Raw genomic sequence first — 17,652 nt, 5'->3', positions numbered from 1 at the left:
AGAGTGGGGCCCCGGTGACGCCAATCCGGACGACGTAATCGGGTCCTTGGTGTTTCCTGTCATCAGGGATTCTGATGAAAGGAATGATTGATGATTTATATGTGAAAAAGACTATAAACAGTTACCATATGAAAACTAACGTTTATCTCTAACAGCCACTGTTTGGTATTTTCAGCATTTTTTTTTCTGTTTCTCTCATTATTCGCTTTCAGTCCTTAATTTACACTTTCAATTCAAAATTTTTACTTTTGGAGTTGAGCTAATGTTGGTGGGGGCGGGGGTTTGAGCCTATTGGCTACCGGGACACAATTGACATGGGGTGACAGAGATTATGGTGACATTTTTTCTGCTCCAGAACAGCGTCTTTTGTTGGCGCCGCCTGTGTCACCCCTCCTCTCATGTGGCGTAAAGCAGTAACAATGCTCTCCTGATCTGACCCCACATTAGTGCTCCAGTATGCAGCAGCAGCAGGGGACTTAGCGGCAGGTTTGTCCCGCTTACACTTACTCCCCGTTGCGTCTCTTGAGGTGTATCCTGCTCAGAGGCTGTTCTCTCATACTGTTCATTTCCACCCAAAGGACAGCAGCAGATATTCAGATGAATCAGAAGGTGCAATCTGCTGAAGCTCCAGCTATTTTGACTTTAATCACATTCATTTCCATGAAACCCCTAAACACTTTGTACCAGCATGACTTTTGTCCTGCTTACTATTATAAGACCCCCTGGGGATATTTTCTAGTTCCATCTGGGAAGCATAAGTGGCAGGAGTCCCTGTGGGACGGGAGGAAAGGCATCAAACACCCGATCTCTACTTGAAAAACTTTGGGGATTTGATGTCATAATTGCTCCCTGTGTTTTGAGTAGGGCTTCTGCTTATAACAGAAAATATTGGCAGTTTGTCCCACTGCCACAGCAACGATGCTCTCCACAAAAGAAGATGGAAGAACTGGGTCAGTTTTATCCAAACTCATGAAAGATGAAGCTTAGCAGCTCTGAAGCCTGTGATGAAACAGGAGAGCAGAGCGGGCCAGAACTGTGCCTCATGGTAGGATGCTGTTCTGTAAGGGCCACGGACCGGTACCAGCCTGTGGGTCATATGGTACCGGGCCGCACAGAAAAGATAAAATAACAATTACATATAACAATTAACAATTACATTACTTCCGTTTTATTTATTTCAGAATCTGAAAGATGAAAGAGACGGATTTTTCGTGCACTTTGTCAAACTTTGTATTTGCGGTGTGTCTTATTTTGAAGCCATTTTAAACAATATCATAGCGACCAGAGAGTGTTGCGGGCAGAGAGGATGTTGCTCATGTCATAATTCATGTTTATTGTTATGCTTAGAAAATACCACAGTTTTCATGCAGGTCATATCCTGTCATTTTGTTGTATTTTAGTGTCGGTCACATGTACGTTTGGTCTGCTGATGGAGGTCCGCAGGCTGCAGCCAGGGGAGCTGGCAGCACAGGGAATTGTGGGACATAATCCCCTTTGCCTGCTTTGGTCAAAATAGGGTTGAGCATGGGTGTTTCTTTTTGCCTATGGGTCCTTTCATCTGGCAGTTATGTTGTTTCACCCTTAGTTATTTCTTCCTGTTGTGTGGACTTCTTTTTATCACCATGAGTGTGGGAAGGGGGGAGGGTGATGACATCTGTACGATGTACAGTGCTATGCGTGTCAAAATAAAAGCTCATAGGATGTTTAATAAGGTCTCCCAAATTCACAACAACAGTCGTCTCAGTGGGCTTTGTGCCGGTAATTGTAAGGTAAACATACAATTAAAAATGATCATAAATGCATAGAATTCAATAGGCTAATACTAGAGGTTTAACTAAACAGACTAAACTAAACTGGGCATCCCTGCCCTTAGACCCCCTTCGCGATAAGGAAAAACGGAATTCGCAAAAAACGAAGAAACCTCAGTTCAAGATGCCACAGCTCCAGAAAAGTCCTCCTGAATTGTTAAAAACATTTAATAAGTTAAACAAGACCAAAAAAATCCTTGACAGTATCGGGGAACTGGAGCGAGTGAGTGTGATGTCACACAAACAGAAAATGATTCACTTCCAGCTCCAACCTCATGAAGTCAATTCAGTCTCCACATTTTTTACAATATATGCGCCGCCATGTTGGAGCCAGACGTCATCAGTAGGCCTTGTTAGTTCCAGTCAGTCTGAGTCATTGTTTCTATGGCAACCACTCTTGCCAATTAGGACAGAGCTTGTTGGAAGGCCACACCCGGTTCCAGAGAGCCTGTGAATCCAACATTTTGAATGTTGAACGTCAGACCTCCTACTTTTATTAAGGTATCTGATTGCTCAGTTTACAACTTGAATAACTTGCACTACAGAAAAAATATCACAAAAAAGGAGGATAATCAAAAATTAACAAAAGGTATAGAAGGAATAATGGTAATTCTGACCAATAGAATGACTAACAGCTGTTTGTTTTCTCTATAAAGGTCTGCGAAATTTTGGCTCTTTAGAGCCAGCAGGTACTTCCTGTTTGGAACGCCAGGGGGGAGGAGTCACTCAGTCCATGGGGTCTTATACAGTCAATGTTTAGTATCACCTGAGTGATGAGTTTGCAAATGATCAGATGGAAGTGAGCCAGCAGGAACGAGGATGATGAGCATGATGAAGACAGCAATTAAATGGGGAATAAAACAAAAAGGCATTAAAAGCTGAGCTTAAATCCGTCCGACTTCAGAAGGCACATCCATGCCTCTTTCACTTCATCAGCGTGCTGTAAAAACCAGACAAATGTTAAGAGAAGCTGCCAGTCCTCCACAGCAGCCAGGGCAGAAAAATGGGCTGAGTCACCACAGAGTATCATACTCAAATGTCAATCAATGTTCATTCTGTTGTCGTTTTCGTGTCTAAATAACGCTCACACTCCAGCCAGAGTTCATTTGTTTTTTTCTAAATAAGACGGCGGCGTTCACTGCGGTGCTGCAGGCAGCACTGAGCAGGATGTCGGGTGAAAGTGGCCTAATGAAAGGTAATTATGTGATCTTCTGAGTGACTCAACTGCTTATTTTAGCGCCTCGTCACTTCAGCTGCAAGAGCGCCTAGTCTTTGTAAACATGCAGGTGATAATTTCTCATCTTAAGGAATCCAGCCTGAAGTGATGCGAGCTGCAGATTTCACAGGAAGCAGCTTGTAAGTGCAGATTCTAGTTTACAGCTTTTTGAGTTTCAGCTCTTAGTTTGGCTGTTTGGACGATTCCTCTCAGCTTATCAAAAGCAGAATTCCTTTAAGAAATCATGACATCCTGGGCTCATGTGATGCACCTTCAAAAGTCTCTTTTTTTGTTTTAATACATTTTATTTTCATTTTCAAATAGATAAAATCACAGACAAGCAAAAGAAAGAGTTCAGGTGCTCTTTTGGCCATTACAAAATAGAATGAAAAAGGAAAAGTACATAAATAATTGCCAGTTACATTCTATTCAAAATGGATTTAAAGGCCATCCAAATAGAGAAAAGAAAAAGAAGAAAAACTACACAGTTTCCTTTTGGAGACATTGAACAGAAGACAAACACTTCAGTTCCCCATCTTTCCTCTGAATTCATTTATAAATGGTGTCCAGAGTTTATTGTGAACTCCGGCGGTCCTGACATGCAAAAGTCTCATTTTTTGATTAAGTGTAGCAATGTGTAAAAAACCTCCTGATGTTTGTCTCCATGATTTTAAAGTCTGATTCTTTCCATCTATTCTAAAAATGTTTCCAGTGGTCTTTTCTGTTTCCAAATCAAAAACTTGTGTTGTTTTATATGACAGTTTCTGCAGAGCAGCAGAAGTTCATTAGAAATTCACCTAAGGGGGGAACTGTTGGTGTGGAGCAACCCCACCCCCCTTCCCTTCCCCGTTTCTTGCGGCCTGCCTAGAATATTTTCTACGTTACAAATACGATCCTTCTGACACTTTTTGAGTCTTTTTCAAACTTTTTTGGTCTGTTTCTAAATGACGAAATACTCAGAAATGCCATTTTTAGCTTAAGTTTCTTTAAATGTGTCCTTCATCATCAAAAAAATGCCTCAACATGTTAAAAACCCCAAAAACACCTTTTTAATAGAAGTGGGTCTGTAAACTAGGTTACCACTCTAGTGCTGCGTTGGCTAACTGAGCGGATGCTGCTGGTTCTTCTTGATCGAGGAAAGTACAGAAAAACTTGTTTTTTAGAGCCCAATGAGGTTACTGTAGTCTCTCACTGATCAAACACCTTAAGAAAAGCCTTGATTTTATTTGAATGCAATGAATCCTGTAACATTTTTAAATTTTTAAAGAAGTTGAATAACTGAATGCTGCTTTATCATTTGAAACTGTTTAAGAAATAAAAGTGAAATCCCAGACATAACCGTCTTTCTTAACTTCCCGTGGAGAAGCTCTTGGCACTGCAGCTGTTCATGGCTGAGCTGTGTTTTCAATGCAAAGACGACGCATCAGGTTGTGGAGAGTCGTCTGTTTTGTGTTGGATGCAGATGGATGTGAAAGGATTTTTCCCTGGAGCTTCTCTTGATTGATGAGCGTTACAGATTCTGGTGACATGGATCTTTTGTAAATGAATTCATCAAAACAGTTTACAGATCATTTTTATGAATGTTATAATGCGGATAAGTTAGCAGGACTACTATTTCTCGGTCTTTTAGATTTTATTTGTTATAATAAAATATGTGTAGGCAGAACTAAAAAAAAGAAAAGTAAATACCTGCATATGACTATGTGAAAAATGTACAGTTGACTACAGAGAATGCATTAAACATTTTAGAATCACATTTTCAGCATTATTACGGTCGGCACACATTCAGCGCTTTAATGCACGTGGGAAGTGGCTGTGCACATTGACAGCAGCATCGCTGAAGACATTCAGCTGGCGAAGGCAGAGGTGTTGAACAAAGGGAGCCTTTCACCACACTTACTGCCCCACATCTCCAACGGCAGAAGCAGAAGAAACCACACACACCACAACGTGCACGACGGTCAGTTGTTGCTGTGACAACAGATGTGTCACAAGAGCTCAGGAGAAATGTTGCCAGCTCTCTTTTCCAACTCATTCTTCTGATAATCACATGTAGTTTTCAGAAACATTTAGCCCAAGTTTTTTATGGTTCAGGTTGTAGATTTTAAAAAAAATTCTGAGGCTTTTAGGTTCAGATATAATCAGACTAGTCTTGTTTCATTGCTGTAGCATCTGAACTGTAGTTATTGGCCTGTACACCTGGTAAGGATCCCACCCCAAACACTTTTTGATCTACACTCGGGGGCCACTTTATTAGGGACACCTGTCCAACTGCTTACTAACAAAAATTCCAATCAGCCAATCACATGGCAGCAACTCAATACATTTAGGCTGTAGACAGGGTCCAGACGATCTGCTGTAGTTCAAACAGAGCAACAGAATGAGGAAGAAAGGTGATTAAAATGTCTTTGTCATGGCTAGCTTGACGAGACAGACCCAGACGCTGGAACCCGGAAGGAAAACACAGGTGAGTTTAGAGGTGAGAAATAAAGTTTATTTCTCTTGGTCCAGTGTGGTAGATGGCGTAGCAGAAGACCAGATTATGGCTCGTGGTGTGACTGGAGGTTAGTCCGTGGCTCGTGGCGTGACTGGAAGTTCGGCAGAGGCTCGTGGCGAGACTGCAGGTAGGCTGAGGCTTGAGGAGTGTAGATGACTCAGGTGACCACTGGTGGCAATGATGTTCTGAGAATGAGGCAGAGGGCGAGACTTTAGGCAAAGGCAAAAGTACATGAACTAGAAAACTAGCAACCAAACTATGCACCATTAGGGGCAACGACTTGGCGATGAATACTGGAACTGGATCTCCTTTTGAAGGCTGGCAGGTGATGAGATGAGTGGTCACAGCTGTGTCGGATCAGGAACCAAGCAGAGAGGGGAGGGGGAGGAGAGCTGACAGAGGCACCATGACAGTCTTTGAACGTGGCATGGTTGTTGGTGACAGATGAGCTGGTCTGAGTATTTCAGAAACTGCTGTTTACTACTGGGATTTTCACCCACAACCATCTCTAGGGTTTACAGAGGATGGTTTACAGAGGATGGTCTGAAAAAGAGAAAATATCCAGTGAGCTGCAGTTCTGTGGGCAGAAATGCCTTGTTGATGCCAGAGGTCAGAGGAGAATGTACAGACTGGATCCAGCTGATAGAAAGACAACAGGAACTCAAAGAACCACTGGAACCAACCGAGGTCTGCAGAAGAGCATCTCTGAACGCACATCACGTCCAGCCTTGAGGCAGATGGTCAGAAGACCACACCGGGCACCATTCCTGTCAGCTAAGAAAGGGGAAACTGAGGCAATGGACTCAAATGGTCTCCACAGTCTCCAGATCTCAACCCAATAGATCACCTTTGGGATGTGGTGGAACAGGAGATTGGCACTATGGATGTATAGCCGACAAATCTGTGTCAAATGTCAATATGGATCAAACTCTCTCAGGAATGTTTCCAGTACTTTGTTGAATCTATGCCACCAATGATTAAGGCAGTTCTGAAGGCCAAAGGCGATCCAAAGATGTACGGGGAAAACAACGACGTACATGGATCTATTTGTCTGCAAGTGGATGCATTGGAATGGAGCGAGCAGGAAGTTTGTGGCCCAGCCAGCATATTCTACCTCACACATACACAAATAATCTTTTTTTCTGATTCACAACCATTAAAAAAATGAGAAATGAAGTTTTAAACTTAACTTTCTTTATATATGTACTCCATTATGAGAAAAATGGCACAAGAACATGCTAAACATGAGTCATTAAATTGCCTTTTGTGTACAGTTTTACTGTACTGAATTTTAAAATGTTTTTTTAAATTTTAAAAACTCGGCTCAAGAACAGTTTTTGCTATCATCTCAATACCTTCTCCTCCTTGCAGCTGATCTCCTCTGCTCCTCTGTGATGGACTGCTGGTTTCAGAGGTCGCTCTTTCTGTTAATGAGAGGCAAGCCACCAAAAGGTGGCAGGAGTGAATGAGAAGCAGGGTTTTTATTACTACCATTAGTGCCACACAAGGGCTCATTCCAACTCCAGTCCATAGTTTATCACCTGCTCAGCATCACAGATCCTCCCTGGAGAGCATTCCTCATTATTTCATTAATCTGGAGATGATTACATATTAATGAATGAACACTGAGCAGTGCACATGTTGATGTAGCCCATCACACGACTTCATCATTATTCTCACAGAGAGTGTGAATCATGGAAGCTCCAGCAAACATGTGACAGTCATCACCAGTGACTGAGCTGGAAAGAAAGTGTAGAAAAAAGTTCACCTCCATCAAAAAATAATGTGCCACTAAATACCGTATATCTGTTATTTTGAAAAGGTTGGGCAGGTGGTAGGTACAGGAAGTGATGTTGTAGGTTTTGCCAAACCAGACGTACTCTTCCTCTGCACCCTCGCCTCGTGTCTTTAAATCTTAAAGGAGGTGGGAGTGGTTTGAAGCCTGCCAAAATATGTACCCGAAAGTAACCCTTTAGGGTTATAAGCCTTCTGCAGCACAACTGAAGGCCTGGCTCATGGGCACCCTAAACTTTAAGTTTTAGCAAAAAGAAAGGTTTTAGGGTTGCAAGAGAGATGGAGTCTCCTTCCTGAACGGACAAAGGGAACTGTTTCCACAAAAGAGGAGCCTGAACGCAGAAAGCTCTGCCCCCCCCCCCCCCCCCCCCCCGGTTCTATCTTTGGAAATATGAGGAACAAATAGTAAACCTCCAGTCTGAGAACAAAGTGTTCGGTTTAGAAAATATGGAATGTGAGCTTTTTAGAATAAAGTGTTTTCATGAAGAGCTTTATGTCTTAGTAAAGTAATTTTGAATTATTTCTGCTTTTACCGGTATAGTGTTTACTAACACGTGTGTGCCACCTACAGTTGGAATAGTCTTGGTCTGAAATCTTAAAGTGGTTCATATCTTGGTATTGGTCAAGTTCAACCCGGTTTAACTTTCAACACATATTCAATGGCTGCATGTTTTGTAAGTAGAGCTTGAAACGTATCACAGAAACATGCATAGTGGTGTGTAAATGTGAGAGTTTTGAACGCGGATGCCCAGAACGCATATATTTGACTTTATATGACATAGACTTTACATCGGAAGTGGTCACTTGAACATGCATTGAATAGGGCATTGTGAACGTAGCTTCAGTCTTCTTCAAAAACGACTCCAATGGTTTTGAAAGTTGGTTTGATGGCCAAAATAAAATGCCATCCAATGGGATTATATTGTTACAGAGTGAATCACTAAAGCTCTCAAGTCCAAAAACAGCACCTCCTATTTTATCTGAGTTTAGGAAAAGAAGATACGCTTGAAGTCTTGTATGTTGGGAGACATTTTCTGGTTTAAGAGACAGGTATAGCTGAGTGTCATCAGCATAACAATAGAATTGTACGATGTGCTGCCTTATGGAAGCATGTTTGGACTAAACAGGATAGGACCAACCACAAAGCCTTGTGGAACACCAGGACTGACTGATGTGAGAAGAAAACTCGCCATTTATACGAACAAACTTGAATTTATCAGATAAATATAACTTAATGCAGGTAAAAGCAATGGTAATATAAATGACATGTTCCATTCTGCAATAAAATGTTCTGATCAGTTGAGTCAAAAGCAGCATGGAGGCCCAACAGAATGAGAACAAACACAAGTTCAACATCTGCAGGCTGGTGGAGATTATTGTGACCTTCAGTAGAGGCTTCTCAAGTCTATTATGTGCTCTAAATCCACTAAAAGATCCTTTCTGTTCAAATGATCACAGAGTTGATCTGTTTTATCAGGAACTTTAGAAAATAACAGTCAGATCAGATGTCAGCCTATTTAATCTCAATTATATGGATCATGGGTGGACTTTATGAGACGATGGTAGAATTGGAGGGGTCAGCGGCTTCACTAATGGTCTTGACTGAAAAACCTCCAAGGCTCTTTAAAAGCTTGAGGATAGATCTTTGTTGCATGGATTGCTGTGATATTTTCTGTTTACCCTTATAAATCCCAGAGAACAAAGCCCGGTTATCAGTAGAAAAAGAGAAGTCTTTAAGAAGAAAACCCGTCAGTATAAAGTGGTGTTCCTCAGTACTGGTTATCAGCCTCCGTCTTCCGTTCACTTTTTGCATGTTTCCGTGCTCCAGCACACCTGATTCAAATGAGTCATTATCAGGCGTCTGCAGAGCTTCACAGAGAGCTGATAAACTGGATCACGTGTGCTGGAACTGGTACATTAGTAAAACATGCAGGGCAGAGGGAGCTGAGGGGCCAGATTAATAAAGAAAAACTGAATATTAACTCAACCTGAAAGATCATCAAGCCAGGCTAAAAGCTTCATGGCTGCTACACTGACATTTAAGCTCAATGCAGTTTACCTGCCAGCATTTTCTGAGCACACATGACAGACAAAAGATGACAACAAAAACACGAGTTAGGAGCTTAAGTCAGCTCTCATTGAACTTACAGAGAGACTGTTGAAGCATCCCTCTTTTTCGTTGAAAGCAGCAGGAATTTGCCACAATCTGAACCTGCTGCTACACAATGCAGACACGGTCAACACAGACTTTTTTCCCCCTGTAACACCTTTCATTCTGCACCGGGTTCGTCACTATGGAAACAGTCATGTCCACGCTGTAGGAATATTAATTGAAGTGAGTGTGCATTTGCATGGACACATGGATCACAGTGCAGATCAGCTTAAACGTGGACAGTGTGGAGGAAGAAAGTCATCTGCATGTTAAAGGATGCAGGACACACCCCTGAACAAGCAGCACTGCTGGGGTGTGATTAGTCGCCACCGGGAGAGCGTTAACGGGTACCGGGCAGATCCAGATCCTCCTGTTCTGACATGGACACACACACACACATGCTCTAAAGTGCAGCTCAGCAAAGATTGCCATATTGCTGAGTGCTGTAAAGGCCATCCCTTGAGGGCTGGGACTGTAATGAGGAGCTTGGTGGTACCGAGTGTTGGTCAAGGAGGAATATTATCTATTTCTGTTTAAATTGAGGACTCCACCATACTTCTGCAGTTTTTTGTTTTTGTTTAGTTGTTATTTGTGTTATAGAATGACTGCAGTTTTTATATATATATATATATATATATATATATATATATATATATATATATATATATATATATATATATATATATATATATATATATATATATATAATGAAATATTTGTCTCCACATTCTTTAGGCACTGTTTGCACTTTGTTGAGTTACTTTCATAAAGTCTCTTATACTCTCAGACTGTTGATCAGACAGTTTGACATTTGCTTTTGTTTATTAAGGTGGGTTAGTTACATCCTTCTGCAACCTGGAGTATAAGATGTAATTTAAAAAAACTTTGTGTACAATTGAATTTCTGTGGGATGATGACATTTGAGATATTTAAAAGTTTAAAGAAAAACATCTCTGCTTCATTAAAGAGTATGGATGACAATAAGAACAGTTACTAATTAAAATACGGAAATTGTATAAAGGTTTAAAAGGATTTACAGGGTTATAACTGGAGCGAAAAATATGAATTTAGTGGTTTTACCTTCTCAGAGCAGCATGCAGTCAACAGCTTCTAGACAGATTTTCAGTGCAAAAACTGAAACTTAGGAAAGTGAAAAGACCCGATTGTCTAGAAAAAAAAAATTTCTTGCAAGAAAAATAATTGTATTAAGAAAGTTTTTCAACTAGAATTTGTTTCTTAAAATGAGAAATCCTGGTAAGACCATTCTTCTTACCCTGTCGGCAGGTTTTTTTTATTTACTATACATTAGGGGTTTGTAGTAGGTTTAGGGGATGTCATCTGGACTTGGCTTAAAAGTTAGAAGACGTTTCACCTCTTATTCAAGAGGTTTTGTCAATTATGAATTAGCTGGTCGAAGAGCTGGTGTATATGCGCTCATGGGGTAGGAGTCAGACCTAAAACTGGATGGTATTGTCAACTTAGCCTACATGGTTTCGGGTCGTTAAGAGTCCTTTGTCCTCAGCTGGGGGTTGGGGAGCCAGTGACTCCCTCCCCAAACTGGTCGTCTCTTTCAGCTGTTAACGACCCAGTTGGAACTGGTTTGGTTTGTTTAGGTTTCAAAACACTGCCGTAGATGGATGGAAGAATAAACCTGAGACCACCATTCTTATTAAGAGAACCTGGATGAATTAGAGTCTTCATAGACATATACATTAGAGGTGTAGTATTTAATAAATTTATATTTCTACAATGTTAATTAAATCAACCCATACTATTATTAAATCATTTCAAAATGGACTAAATCAATTATAATCGATATTGGAGACTACCATACAGATTGAGACATGGTAGGTTTATTTTACTATAACATAAAAACGACCATCAACGCGGACAACACACATGATGTCAGCAAAAAACTGATCAAGCCTTCAATGTGTGGAAACACATTGAATTTACTGACATTAGCAGTGCAACAAAAATGGCTAGTAATATCTGAGCTATCCAGTGATATAGTTTAGATCCAGATTCCAGCTCAGACGAGGAAAACAAAGACGTACACAGATCTATTTGTCTGACAGTGGATGCATCAGAATGGAGCGGAGCAGGAAGCTTGTGACCTACCCAGCGTATTTTCAACATCACAAATAAGCTCTTTTTAAAACTGCATTTTTTCTTTATATATGCCTTCCCATCAAAAAATGCCACAATAACATGTTAAAAACCCCAAAAAACCCTTTTTCATCAGAGTGGGTCTTTAACATTCCTCCTGCAGAAACGCTCATTGATTCAGACCACTTTTTTCAATGTTAGACCCATAATTCTAAAAAAAACTCTGCTATTAAGGAATTTTATGTCTCTCTACCTCTGACTTAGTTGCAGTAGCGGTTTTCTCGATCCAGGAAGAAATGTGCTGTTTTTGCCTGCCTTTCAGAGCAGAACTGTTGAGCTGAGATGGAAACCGGACAGCTGCAGGACAGGATCACTGGTTTTCCTCCAATCTCAGCTTTGACTTCATGTACTCTAACTTTGGGAGCTGAAAAACCGAACTAATTATATGACAAGCTGTAATCACAATTCCATTTAAACTTACAGGTCGAGTCATTGTTAACCTGTGACAGCCGGCTGCATCATCCGTCTGTGTCCTCTGTGTTGCTCTGTCTGTGTCACAACACATTCTGGTTTCACACCTGACAGTGAAGGGGCAAAGCAAATGCTTTGAAACAGGCCTTCACCTGTTTGCCGGATCACCTGATTGGAGTTCTGATTTGACAAGTACAGTTTTGAGAATGCGCACGTGTGTCTTTTGCAGCAATGCATGAACTGTGCTGGAGGACTGCTGGTTTTTACCTCCCGCTCTGTCAAAAGGTTATTTCTAAAGCTTTTGATGTTCCATCATTACCACCATAAGCTCTCGCTGTGTCAGAAAGAATGCTCTTTGTGTAATTTGACCTAAAAAAGGATCAGAACTTGACAGCTTCATCATCTGCCTTTGTATCATCTGGTGTTCTGTAGCTGCTGACTGATGGCGTGCAGCACCTGCAGCATGGCTGTGGTGCAGAGCTATAACCTCCTCTACTGTTTACAAGAGGGCTTTCTAAAAATAACAGCTGGGGAAGGCTATATTCAGCCAGACAGGGAGAATGAGGAGAGAATGAGGGAACAGACCCAAAACCAGTTGCTTGTGTATTCTATCAGACCATGAGGGAATGTGTTCCGGGGAGCTGATTGCCTCAGTTTTTCGTGGCGGCATTGGAAGTGAAGGGGAACTAAATATTTAGCGGCCATGATTCATACTCAGCAGATTGCCTGGGTACAGAACACAGCAGGCTTTTATTATCATTCTGCGTTTGTCTACATTCATTCAGATTTATTACTGGGAAACACTTTCAGAGTACAACCCTCTCAAACTGTGTACTATGTCTGTTTTTCTGGCCATCTTTGGTATTTTGTGTCCTTCATCTGCCAGGGGGGTAGTGCAGGATGCATGTCCTCCAAACATGTTCAGGGTTTTTGTTTTCATTCTTAAATCCTGCGCACTAAGCTGTAATGAGGACAAAGTTTCCCTCAGAAAGTGGCCGTTGTGCTTTTGGATGCAGTGTTGTCTGCTGGTTTCTGCTGAGAAGGTGAGACCTCTCGTAACTGTTCACATCCCAGCCTCCAGCTGAGAGGCAGCTTTTCTTTGTGGAGCAGATCTTTTCAGGAACAGCCCCCAGCTCAAACACTTAACGGTGCTGTAATGAACCATTTGTGGTACGACAATGAGGAGGGAAAGTTTGTTTTGTTTTGCTGAAAGCGGATGATGCCTAGAGATTCTTCTATTATTTTTCAAGCTGTTTCCATAGTTTCTGTAGAATGGTACCAGGGTGGATTTGCCCCTCCTGGTTCCTCCTCCTGAGAGCTGTGGTTGAGCAGAAATGTGCATGTGAGCTTCAGCTGCTCTATAATCTGTCAATGCATCCTTTGTGACTCCTAAACAAAAATGAAGACATAAAAAAACAACCAAAACACAGTTTTATGCGGCCATCACTGCTGCCAGAGCTGATGTTCAGCTCACACTGAAAACATTTATCACTTTATCGATTTAAAGAGTCTGAATTACTTTCTTTATTCCCAGGATTTTGAAGATCCTTCATATATTGAGCCTCTCAGGAGTCAGAACAGCCATGAAGTGAGAAATCTCCTGCTTCATTATTGTCTGACAGCAGATTATCAGAGCTCTGTGAAGCTGAACCCGGGTAGCTAACTGATCCAGCTGTCAGAGCGGCACCGTCACTGTTTAGCCGTCTGCAAGGACAACACCACACTGGGGCTTTTATGCATTTCCATGGTAACCATAGATGTCGAAAGGCTACCCTGAAATGTTTCCTCACAAACTGCGGCTGGTCTGGTTTTTGTTCCAGCTTTGTGTGAAACTGCATTTCACAGCTTTAGCATGTTCTTGTGGCAAATGACATTTGCATATTTTGGTGACCGCTGCTGAGACGCAGACTGAGAGCGCCCCCAGGCTGAAATCCAGCCAAGGGTCTCCACTGAAGCAGAAGTCTTCTTCTTTTGGGAAGAATACAGCAGGAACGTCTGGTAGTTTCTTTTTTTGATAAATATTGACAAATTAAAAAAAAACTTCATAAGATGTGAAGTGAATTAAAAGTGTTTATACCCTTATGAGGTACCCTTAAAATAAAACCCATTTTGATCCAACAATGTAAATTCCCTCAACGATTTAGATGAAGATGACTCACAGAAGTTCAGTTTGTGAGTTTTAGACTTATGAACCAGATTGTTTGTAGAAAAGCAGAACTTTTCCCAAAACAATAGATGTTGCTGATTTTTCTAAGAAGTGGAGGGATACTGCCCTAATGGTTGAATGCCTTTTTTCCCTTTAACTTTGGGGTGTTGTCATCTACTGAGCCCGTGACCTGACATGGTTAAAATAATAAATATCTCGTTCCCACAAAATAATATTCCGTTCCCACGCATTAATTCATTTGTGCAAACGAAATTAAGTCATACATAAACACGGATGTAAGCAATATTTGGATTTACAACAGATACCTTTACATTTCTGTCTGTGCGTGTCTCATTACATTGCATGGAAGATGTTTAAAGATCAAATTTATTTATTTAAAAAAGCAAAAAATCATCGGTAATCATGTCTCCATGTCTGGGTTCATTCACATACGCACTCCATCCTGCTGCAAAAGCCGCTTTCTGTTGCTACTTCCGTGTCTTTGTGACCCACATTCTTCAAGAGGGGAAAAATAAAAACAAGAATGATTGATTTATTATTGTCTTGATGAAAATAAGAAATATATCATAAGATTTAAGATGCCCAAGCTTGCTGCTTCGCCATACCGGACATGGCTCCTACGAGCTCCGGCCCGCCGAAGAGTTTTTTTGCTTGTCATGCTGGCATTCGGGCAGCTCTGGTATGGGATATTGTAGTCGAATTACCGAATAGGTATAATAATATTCAGGACTTATCTTTTATTAACATACTCGTTAGCAATCGCTTTACATCCGAAGGCTAGTAGGCTAAAATAAATAAATTTGATTTCTTAACATCCTCCGTGTCTTCCATGCAATGTAATGAGACACACACAGACAGAAATGTGAAGGTATCTGCTGTAAATCCAACTATTGCTCACATCTGTGTTTATGAATGATGACGTGAATAATTATTTTGTTCATACAAATAAATTAAAAGGTGGGAACGAGATATTTATTATTTTACTCATGTCAGGTCACGGGCTCAGTAGTCATCAAACATCGTTCAGGCAAAACGATTCCAATTCTTTAATGTTTCATTTTAATATAAATTGCTGGAATCTGCAAAAACGCCGTTCTTACTTTTTTCCCTTTTTCAAAGCCTAACAGCACAGCGGGTCAGAAACTAACAAGCTTAAAGACGACAGTGTCTTCGTGCAGGTTGGGATAAGCTTAAACTAAACAAGAACGCCCTTAAAAAAGCAGTCTATCATTCTGTGCTATTACAAGTGGAATTTGTTCACCCTCTTTACAAGCACTGGTTAAATATTGAGAGGTGTGTCTGCAAACTGTAAAGGGGAAATGAAGCAGCTTTTGCATTGCTGCATCACAAAAAACAACACACACCTTGTGTGTAGAGTGGCGTTACAAAGCTCGCTCCGGTGCCCTGAGATGACCTCCAGATGAACAGCGGTCATGACATATCAGCGCTTCAGAGTCGAGCATAAAAACAACTGTTAATCCACAAGACGTCCTTATGTATTATTTTCAATGACATTCTGAATAATTGATCAGGGACGCGTTTGCTGGCTGGTTTTTAAAAGAATTCCACATCTGTTTCAAATCTCCCCATCATACTGCCTTAATTGAACCTGACAAAGTTTTTCTTTTGTTTATTTGAAGTGCTTTTCAAGACAAGACTGCCTTTGTCTGTTGATGACTTGTCATTAGTGTGGACATGCCGCCTTAGCAATCAGACATCCGCTGCTGGTTTCCAAGTTGTGTTTCTCTGATTACAGCTAATGCAGACCTGTGAAGAGCTAAACCACTACTGCCACAACTGCATAGTTAGCAGAGGTGGCATTCTTTTAAAAAGACTGGACGGCTGAACTCTACAAAGACGTTTGAGGCTAAACCTGTAAATGCTTCTTGTGTTGTAAACGTCAGCGGATGCAGCGTTCTTTGATGCACTTCAGAAAAACTGTTGTCATGGTAATTGGTAAAGCATCGTCTTTACGGAGGTCGAGTGGTAGTTTGTCCTGAAACCGGGTCATGCCAAAACTCTAAAAGATGGAACCCAATGCCATCCAGCTTCACACTCAGCATTGAGGTTTTGGTTCCTAAATGCACTTGTAACTCCATCTCACCCATTGATTGTAAACAAGAGCTAGACAGAGTGAGTGTGATGTCACCCATAGAGAACGGTTTACTTCTGGTTCCAACCAAATGAAGTCACTTCAGTCACCACTTTTGTGCCATGTTGGAACCAGACGACATCAGTGAGCAGTGATTGGTCCGAGTCGGTCTGAGTCATCATTTATATAGAACCACTCCCGCCAATATGGGACAAATACTTTTATTGAGGCATCTGATTGGGTTGTTTATAACTTGAATAACTTGCAATTAAGAAAATATATCATGGAGAAAAAAAAGAGGATTATCAAGAACATGTTAAAAAAGTATCAGAGCAAGAATGGTTTTTCTGACCAATAGAATGACTGAGTAACAGCTGTTTATTTCTTCTACAGAAGTTCATTGGGTACTTCCAGCGGGTACTTCCTGTTGGAACATCGGGGCGAGGGGAGGGGGGGTGTCACTCAGTCCAGTCACACACTCAGATGTGGGATAACTAATGGGATTCTACCTTTAGGAGTAAAACGTGCTGGTCATAAACAGAGTGACCTCCGTAATAAGTTTAGCTTTTCTAAAACTCCAAACGCTTTGGAATGCGCTGGCATCACACCGTCCTTTGATGAAAGAAAAATCAATGAGCTGCTCAGGTCACATTTCTGTCTGAATGTGGCTTTAATGTAAATGTCACCCCTCCTTGATGTGCAGCGCTCCTAAGCCCCAGAGATAAACAGCCTCTCTATGATCCATGGTTTGAGATGGACGGAGGTGCCCGCCTGAAGGTGCGGTTAAGGAAGCTTATTAACCCTGAACAGCAATGGAAAGACATTCTTGATGGCTTCAGGTCAAACATCTCAGCCTCCTTTCCTTTTTGGCTTCTCTCACAAGACCAGTCATCAATGCTTAAAAACAGGATCCCCAAGGTAAAGATGACTGGTTCTCCTCTTGAGGTTAAAAGCTGCTTGACAGCCTTCGCTTTAGTCCCAGGAGTCTCCTTAATCTTCTGTCTTGTCGTTTGCTTCTATCCTTCATCTGATGGATCTCAATATTCCAGCTTTCCTTTGCCTTCATCTCCATGCCCTCACTCAGCCCCCAATCTCCTTCCTGGCTCACTTCCATCTCTCTCTTCCCATTAACCCTTTCATGAACTGGAGTCTCTGAACTGCTCATCTGCACGGTGTCGGATGTTGTGATTTGTTGACCACTGTTTCCTTCATTCATTTCCTTGCATCCATTTTATCATTCTCTCTTTGCTAATTCTCACAGATTCTCCCTGGAAAGGTAGGAAAACATCTAAAATGTCCAAATATTCCCTCATCGACTGCTACCCTCTCCATCAGCTGTCACCATC

The 17,652-nt window shown here is 41.3% G+C and overlaps 1 protein-coding gene across 6 annotated transcripts in view; it reads left to right on the top strand.

The window, feature by feature from the left end:
- oxr1 (oxidation resistance 1) overlaps positions 1-17,652 on the top strand; it is a 193,786-nt gene that overhangs the window by 116,303 nt on the left and 59,831 nt on the right. The window lies entirely within an intron of this gene.

This window comes from Oryzias latipes, chromosome 16 (genome assembly GCF_002234675.1).
Source record: "Oryzias latipes chromosome 16, ASM223467v1".
In the NCBI taxonomy this organism is placed as follows: domain Eukaryota; kingdom Metazoa; phylum Chordata; class Actinopteri; order Beloniformes; family Adrianichthyidae; genus Oryzias; species Oryzias latipes.
This window is presented reverse-complemented; position numbering and strand designations above follow the sequence as displayed.